Source organism: Nesoenas mayeri (genome assembly GCF_963082525.1).
Source record: "Nesoenas mayeri genome assembly, chromosome: 9".
Lineage (NCBI taxonomy): Eukaryota > Metazoa > Chordata > Aves > Columbiformes > Columbidae > Nesoenas > Nesoenas mayeri.
This window is the reverse complement of record NC_137557.1, coordinates 7,897,032-7,906,578: the sequence shown is the minus strand read 5'-3', so window position 1 is coordinate 7,906,578 and position 9,547 is coordinate 7,897,032.

The following is a 9,547-nucleotide window of genomic DNA, read 5'->3' as shown; positions in this document are numbered from 1 at the left end:
CTCAGTTTAAAATGTGGTGCTTGCATTTTCTAAGTGAAAACACTATTGACCTACAGAGCAGAGCGATATAATCGTTTAACAGTTCTTTTTTGAGGGAGGTATTTGCTCAGTATATCCATTTCAAAAATGTAGAATGAAACACATGATAATTGCAAATTATGATCTCATTCTGTACAAGGACATGCCGTCCCTTGTGGTGTGAGCTCGCTGTGCTAGAGTGGCTGCTGCACGGCTGGGCTGCTGCCTGGCATCAGCTCCTGGTTTACCAGTGCCAAACCAAGCAGATACTGAAGGCATGACTACCTCCAAGGGCGTCAGTCCTGAATTATAAGACGGGGAGCCACCTAGGTCTCAGAACAATTTTGTTAAATCCTGTGGCATGCTCTGAAGTTGAACCATCTGAGGGCTTTGGCTCTAGTTTCCAACCACAATTGCTCATTCTATACACCATGTGTCATTCATCAAGTTGTATACCTCACCTCTTAACCTTGGATGGAGATTTCTGCTCACTCTGCTGTGCTGAGTGCATAAATGCAACAGCGCTGCTCATTTCTGCAGGTTTTACCTACTAAAAAAAGCAGCTTCTACCAGCACATATTCTCTTAGCCCTTTGATGCCAGGCTGGCTTCCTGCTCACCATGTTTTGTAGTCTCTGTCCCCAGCTGAGTACAACAAGACATCAGTCAGAGAGGCTTTAGACCAAGAGGAACACTTCCTTCTTCGGATAAAGTGTGCAGGGGAGTTGGCCCCTTGAACTGACAGCAAAATTTGTTGTAGCTGGAGCTTGCCTGTGCTTTAGTGATGGGGCTGAGGAGCACAATGGGAGCACTTTGGTGTTGGGGAATGGACGTTCCCACTCCTCCATGCTAAAGAACTCTTGGATTGTGACAGAAGCTCAGAATCAGGCAGGTTGGGAGTCACAGTAAAGATTCCCTTGATCTTCAAGGGTAAAAAGTAGCTCTGGAAAACCGAGAGCAGATCAGAGGAGATTGTGGATTGTTTTGATTAAATATGTCCATACCAGAACAGCATTTGAAAATAATTTAACTTCAATTTAAAAAAAAAACCCAATACTATTTTTCTTAAAAGAAAAAAAAAAAGCCAAACGAAAAGTGTTTCAACTTGAATAAAATATTTACTTGACTCAAAGCATTTTTTTTCTCTCTTTTAAACAAATTTGACCTAAGCAAATGGAGTAAATACCTTTTTACCTTCTGCAGTTTACCGAACACTAAATACCTGCCACAAAGCCACACAACTTGACACAAACCAGAAATAGTTCACATTTATTCATGAAAGTGTCTCCAAAGTTTGGATGAGTTCACAGTTTGCAGCAAAATCCATTGGAAAGTGAAGACTAGATGCTCTGTGCCTTCCTTGCAGCTTAAGGAGACATCGCAGAGCAGGTGAGAGGAGATATTCCTGCCATCCTCAGTTTGAGATAGATACAGTACCATTTGTCTCGGAGACAAAATTCACTGTCCTATTTATGAACTCGCACACACAAGAAATATGTTGCTGCATGTGCTAAACTGGCAGCTGCAGTAGCATTGCCGACCAGGCACAGAATTTATGTTTATGTCACAACTGACAGTATAAAAGTATTGATTCCTTTTGAACCTGTGGTGGTTGTAGGGTCAACAAGATAAAGACCTGCTTGCCTGCTGCTGAAATACAACCTTACCTGCAAGAGAACAGAATTCAGATGATAGGTGATATTTAACCTCTGCACCACTCTTTAAGATATCAGTCTTGTGTTCCATCTTCCTATGCAAGTCCAATATTTTCAGTTGTACTGGGGCGTATTTTATCATCTTCCCTGGGTGGCATCAGGGACAGTTTGAACAGCAGAGTGATGCAGCATGTCCCAGCTGCACTGAACTGCTTATATAGCATAACTCAGGCCATCCACACATCCTTGCTGCAGAAACCAGCTCATATGCACACACCAAGCCCCTGCGTTCTGCTCCCTCATCTCTGGTGGAATATCAGAGGTCCCAATCCACATCTCACTGCTGGGCTGGTCTCCTCAAACGTGGACTGAGAATGTATTTAGGGTCAGGATAAGGAATAAGCAAAAATACAAGCTTCAAGTGTGTTTAGGATTCACATCTGCATTTTGCATTTTGAGGGTCTCTTTGATTTGAAAGGACCTGATACTTCTGGAAATCAGGATGGCACAAACAGTAGCAAGCCTGCTCCCACCTGCCGTCTGTCTGCCAGGCACCTGTCGGGCTCCTTGTGCCCATCTTAGCTCATGCGAGCAAGAGAGGTAGGTGCAACGTGGGTGCTCAGTTTTGTCTGAGTGTTTGAACTTGCTGCTTGTAACTCCCAGCTTGTGACACTGACAGAACAGTAGAGAAACAGAAATAAAAGCCCCTTAATGAAAAGAGTTGTTTTGTAGGAGTGTTACGAGTGTTTTGCAAATTCTGAGGCTTCGTAAGGGCAGAGACAGATTGACAGTCCTGGATGTGGCTTCCACAGTCCCTGTCTGCATTCCAAGCTATCCAAGCAGCTGAAGAATCCCCTAGAGGACTGAAGCTCCAGGCTCACTTTCCCATTTTGTGCCTGGCAGTGGGCATGGTTGGACAGACCCCGGTGGCCCTTGCCAGCAGACACTATCCATCCTGGTTAGCTTCTTACAACTAAATCAAAGGGGCAGACTCTGGAGCGCAGCCAAAGTGCTGAGCCGCACAGCCACTCTGAACAGCTTGTCTCAAAATTTGATTTCCTTTTGAAATACACTTGTCCTAGTTAATGAAAGGAGAAAATCACTTTTATTTTTGTCCTTCACGTTTTTTCCATGACTTGTTTATCTTGATACAGTCATCTCAGCTTTTGTATCTCATCAGCACTCTAGAGCTCAAGTCTCTTGGCAGCTCACACAACCGACGGAGGAGCAAAGCTCCATTTAAAAGATTCAGACCCTCGCCAATAATAGCTGTAGGTGTGCATAATATTAACACGCCAGAACCTTTTACAAGACACACCAGCTTTCCACTCACATGGCACCTTTTGTCTGACGAACTTGCTGCACAACACAGCTCTTCAGGAGGGTTACAGAGGAGGCTGTGAAGACAAAGTACCTGCCAAGGATCAACCAGGATAGGAAAGCACAAATAGCTGCTACCTGGACCACTCAGTTCAAGGAAAGGAAGCAGAGAATTCAGTTATATATTGAGGGTGTCTGGTGACAACAACTGAATTTAGAGGACTCATTACTCACTCTTATAGCCTCTAAAGTTGTCATGTTGGAAAAAGAGTCCTGGAGCATCCTGTGCTAATATCGCCCACCAGACAGTGCTTAACCCCTCTACAGCCCTCATGCAGTTTGTGGGCAGATGGCACACAGCCCCCGAGCTGGGAGGGTCACACTGTGCGTGCTGCACGATTGCTAAATACATAGAAGGAATGGCAACACTCAAACACACTGTAAGCCAAGCCAGGCTGTGTAAATTTTCTTCCTGGTTGGCTGTCAACAGTGGGGACATGTCCCAAATATGACTTTTTACATGGCTTTCATTTAGCAGCAATTTAGGATTGATTGATATTTTTTGAGATGGATCACAAGATTAGACCATATAATTATGTGCAGCAGCCTAAAAGGGCTGCACTGAGTGCTTTGCAAACATGAGTTGGAAACTCTACCTCTACTTACTAACATGGTGTGATTACAGAGTCTGGTGGGGGTGTAAGACCTTCTCCTCCAGCTTTCTGTGCAGAGAACAACTGGAATTCAGATATTTCTAGTGCACAGAATGTGCACAGAGGTAGACACTTCTGCACAGATGTAAAATACAGTCCTGTCACTCCTGAATTTGCTAGAGATATGTATGTGGTGCTGCGTGCACTGGATGCACAGCAGCATGGCCCCCAGGATGGGAGTTTCTGTCCTATGCAAGCAGAGCCTGTGAGCAAGTGCTTCCCAGCATCTCCAGTGTCACTGTTTGCCCAGTACTGGAGACTGAGAAAGTGCCTTTGTCATGGGGATGCAGGTGCTCAGGGCATGCACAGGTGGGAGAGGTCCTGCCCTGAAGAGCACACCTGCACCTCTATATCAGGATTGCTTGCAGGGCTACTAATAGCGGTGGGAGTCCAGGTTCCCTGGTTGCCTTTGGCAAATTCCTGCTGGGTTTTAACTGCTGCTTATGTGAGCTTGGTTTAGACTAGTGAGATCAGGGTGGTTGCAGCAGCTTTGTTGCAGCATAAAATGAAAAGCTTGCTGTTGGAGACAGGTAGGGAGTCAGGTGGGGATTATTTGTGGTATGCTGATTGCTGCAGGCAGCATTTTCTTAGGGAGTCACTAGCTGGTGTGTGGATATGGCCCTCAATGCCTGCCTTTGCTTGTGTAACAAACAGTGGGGGTGCCAGCTCCCTGCTGAGGGTGGAGGGCCAGGGTGGATGGGTGGAGTGAGGCTGTTGCTGCAAGTGTCCACTGAGCTGGGAGCCTACGCACCCCAGATGAGCTGCGCACACTTCCAGGAGACTCCATCCTTGTCCTATCTGGCCTGTGGCTGCAACCCCGCTAGAGGAGAAGGGCACTGGGTGCTGCTGAGATCGCTGCCTTGTGCCAGGTTGTTTGCAGCACACTGAGTGATGTTCTTCAAACACATCTTCCTGCGGTCCTGTTGGCTGAAGCAGCCTTGCTCCCAGGTGCTGTGCTTCTTGGAAAACTCTTCTTACTGCAGACAGGCTCAGCGAGGTAAATCAGCCGTGAATGCGGGTTCCCTACACTTTGGCCTTCAGTGCTTCATTCTAAGCGCTGTGTGAGCACCCGGCGTGTGTCTCTAAGAACAGGCTGTGCATCAGCACTGGCTGCCTCTGTACTGCACCTGTGCACAGTGGTCCAGCTGATGGGATGTGTGTCGCAGCTGTGCAGGGACCAGCTGCACTGGCTGAAGCCGCCTCTCTGCCCTGGGGGACTTGGGCTTCTGTAAGCAAATTAAAATCTGGAATTTTCTGAATTGTGGACACAGTGGTTTGTCCTCCCAGCCTGAAAGCACCACATGTTACTGGTTTAAACTCCTGTGGCCTCTGAAGGAATATTTTGTATACAACAAGGCTGCACATCTAAAAGCTGCAGAGCTGGTTTGAAATGGATTTTGCTAACGTGGTATAAGGGCTGCATGGTTACCTTTATTTCAGTTGAGCTGCATTGATTTTAGCTTACTTTATGTTGATTATGATCGGAGTTCAGATAAATCAAGTTAATTGGTCTCTTAAACCTAAATAGATGGTTACTCCACAGCCTTTAAATCACTTGAAAATTATATTTGAAGTTGAACCAGTACAATTGTTTGTACAAGCCCTCTCCAAGGAGCTCTGCTTTGTTGTAAACCCTGTAAAGCAGCAGTTGTCCTTCTGGAATTTCTCTGACATACATTTCAGATGTGGGACTTCCTTTTTTTTGTTGTTTTAAATAATAATTTAAACCTCCATGCTAAGTAGATAGGTTTTAGAGAGCTGGGTTTTAGGCATTAGTTATATTCTAGGTCTTCACGACTGTAAATTAAAACCCAACCCAATTCTATCACAGCAAATGTTTAAAGCACTTAACGCTCAACATTGCAATGATATTCCTAAAATAAATGCACTCAAACCACTAAATGAGTAATCTATTACTCATTGTAACTAGTTACATTAGACTAAACTGATTAAAGCGTGATTCAGTCTGATGTGCATCTGTAGCAGTAAAACTGAGTTGCTTTTGGCTATGGATGTACAAGTAACACAGTGTTACAGGAGTTTTGTAGAGCAAAGCACCTAGTGCTGAGGTCTCAATGTCCACACCAGAAGTGTTTCAGAAGACTTTTGCTTCCAAGTAGCTCTAGTCTGGTCCCACAGACTAAATATGCACCCAGTAGCTGTTGAAGCTTCTGGTTTAGTTTAGTCTTTGAAATTCTACAGCATGAATCAAAGCAAATGGAGATGACTGCAAGATTCTCTTTGAAGTGCCTTAGTGATTAGTAGGAAAACACTGATACAAGCATCCCTTTTACTATGGGCTTACATTTACTATGACTGCAATGATGCCACAGTAGTTCTCTGGGAATCTCATATATGCTTCCCAGGGTCAGGAAACAGGGTCAGGCAGCATTTTGGGCTCTTCACTGAACTGCGCTCTGTTTCTCTAGGATGAGTTTCACAAATACACATGGAAGAAAGTGACCTGGATTGATTTGTCTACATTAGCACTACCTGTTGGTAGTAATTCAGATGATCCTCTTGTGGCTGATATGGACTCTGTCATAAACAGAGCCATAATGAAGGCACAGCTAAAGGTAACTCATCTATAAAATGGAGAAGAACAACGGCAGGGACAAGGTGGGTGAAAAAAGGAGTGAAGGCACCTGGAGTCTCCCAAGGGTGCTCTGTCAGCATCTTACTGCAAATCCTGTTTACATAAGCTCAAATTTTCTCATAAAACATGGGGAAACATTTCTGTAACAGTGAGATGCTTTTCCCTTGAATGGCAGAAGGACTTTTTTCTATTTGGTCTTGCAGATGAGGTGTATCCAGGTGCTGAAAATCCATCATACTTGGGACTTTTCTGTAAAAGAATTCAAGAAAGTTGGGCGAGTGTCAACAGCCTCTTTGTGGCAGGCGGCTCCTTTGTCTTTCTCCTGTTATCCTAAGTCATTAGAAGACAGCAACATGTGTCACAGCATACACCGCAAGTTTGGAGCTGGCCTCACAAGAGAAGAAGAAGATCAGGTATGGTCTACATATAAGTAGGCAATTGTGACAGCGTGACCTAATAATTCTTCCTTTCAAATTCAGGTGAGTTTCTTGCTACTCACCTTAGTAGAAAGAAAGTGCAAACTGTGTGGGTGACATTTGGAAAGGTGCAAAATCACTATCCCTTGCTCTCTATTGAGCTCATTATTTTCTCAGTGATGCCAGGCAAAGTATGGGGAAAATGCTACCAGTTCCACCTGGGCTCAGGGCACAGCAAGCTGTGACTGGCTTCCTTTGCCATTTTCTCCTTAAAAGCCCTCTGGAAAGATCATCATAGGGTTTAGCAGCAAACAGATGATCTTTTCAGCAAGGAAATAGTAAAATTCTGCCTCTGTGTAAAGTCCCCTCAAATACAATAGCTTCCTGACAGCTTTGTCTGTCCTGCTCAGCCATATGGTGCCCCCAGGACTTGCTTTTTTAGTTGTGTTATTGTTATTTGGGCGTACTGTTTTCCACGTGAAGTCTTAACCTATGTGACTAAGCTACAACATGGGGAACTCTTCTCTACCTTCCTACAGGCAGCTGGTGCGTGTCCCTCATGCCGTTGAAATTGAAATCTGTCCTGTTTGGAAGTTACTTTTTAAAGAGATCAGTAAGTCAGACTAGCACTTGGTGGGACAGGTTTGAAGTGTTTTGAAGACTTTACCTTGGCACACTGGGATGTGGTGGTTGACCTTTGACAAGCATGAGCCGTGGGGGAAAGTTGATGAACCTCCTTTATGGCTATTAGCACACATTCCTGGCAGGAGGTTACAGGCAAGAAAATGAAGCTAAGAGGATGCTTGGTGCTGCATACTTGTAAGAGCTAAGTGTACCCCTTATGGTGACCGTGTGCCTTCTTGGAGTGCAATAGTATGGGGGGCTGATGTCCTCCTTCTCTGCTGTAGGCTCTTATTCCTGACTGAACATCTCCCATGAGCTGGGATATCTTGCCTCATGGCTGAGCAGTGACATGCACCTGGAGTGCTCGTGCTTTCTGCAACTGCTAGGGCTGACCATGGCCACATTTGTAACTCTGCCCTTTCACGTAGGCTCTTGATAATGGTCTGCAGTGAAAGTTTTACTGGTACACTGTTTTCCTCTTTAATAGCCTTATTTTATTAGTCTAAAGGCAGTATTATACAAAGCACTGTACAATCTTGCTTGTGGCCTCAACAGCAGTGTAAATCGGGACTGTGCTTTAGAATAGAGGAAAACATTTGCAAAATCCGTATTTTATAATTGCCTTGTTCACCTAGTAACTTCCTTTTCTCCTATGACTTAGGTGCAAGAAAGTTGGTTTTTTTCCTGCATAAATAAGGACACACTGCAAATCTGTTCTACAGATGACAGACCAAACACATCCTGTGGATAAGAGGGGAGACATGTATGAATTGTTATGTGCTGGGTTTCTGTATAGAAATGCTGGACATGTATTTTGCCAACCTGTAAGCAGAAGTTTCCATATAGGATACTGTCATACTGCCTGTATTCACTCTAGTGGATTATGAATGCTACATGAATGTTTTTAAAATGTAAAGGAGCTGTGAATGCTGGGACTCCAAGATAGCATTTGTCTGAATTTTAAGCGAAGTTTGTTTGAAACCCTACAAAATACCTGAAAAGCTCCAGGGCTCCTGAAATTGGTTGGATTTGATACTACCAACCTTTCGGTGCCCTCTGGAGATTATTTTGAAGAGAACTTTGGTGCAGCACTCTAAAAAGTTTATTTAATTAGAACTTTGCTCTTCCATCCAAGGCTGAAGCTTTGTGTTTGAAATATGAATGGTGGTGCCTGGAGGCAGACTGGTCCTCAGCTTGTGGTATTTCAGTCCAGATACAGATTCAGTGGCCGAAGACAGGCATTCTGATTTAGTGTCTGTCTCTTTGTCCTACTGAATGTCAAAGAAAGTATTAAATTTTCATTGAGGGATCGAATTTGTCAGATGAATAATTCATTTCAGTTCCAGTCTTTATGCAGAAAGCTCTTTCAGTGGCTATTTTAGTTATACCAGGTCTACAGAAAAGTCTATCACTCCTTCAGACAAGCCAAGTGGTGGTCAAATCTCTCAAAAACTTCATTGAATTAATTTGTTGTTAGCTAGATACCATAATAACCAATATATATTTCCAGATTTCAGTGGGGCGTGTTTGTTCAAACTTCTGCCATGGATGCAGCTGCTTAGAAGAATTTTCTAATAGTCTCATCTCATTCAATTTTTGACCTAAAGCATTCACCTGTGATAAACCTGAAGCATTCAGTCTCTATGACAAAGGCAAATAGATCAAGCTGAGCCTTATGCAATGTTTGCCTGCCACTGAGTATCCTCATGCAGACAGGTGAGGTTCGTGGTGCTTCCTGCTGGAATTGCAGAATGGTCTCATTAGGAATTTGGAAAATGTTTCCTTGATTTCTGGACCCACTTTAAATACCTAGGGAAGGCAAAAATCAAATGGAGAAAGGATATGAAAGGGTAGAAAAGAGAAACTATATGGATGAAAGTACAGACAGGAAAGAGATAAGAACAGGATTCTTGCAGGCAATGTTTTAGTCTCTCAGGTCTGGGTATCAGGTATCACATTCCTCTGGATTGTTAAGATTTAAAAGTGAAAGTGAACCAGTGATTCCTGAGTCCTGGTAAATGTTTTTTAATCTTCAGGAAAAAAGGAAGGGTTAGAGGACAGCACTGAGAATTACAGTTCCTGCAGAGTGCATGATGTGATCAGAGGTGGTGGTAGGGGTGAACGGACAGCAGCTCTGGGTGCACTGACCCCACTATCATATTCATGGGCTGCTTCAGAGCCAGGCAGAGCTCGCATTGCGTTCAGA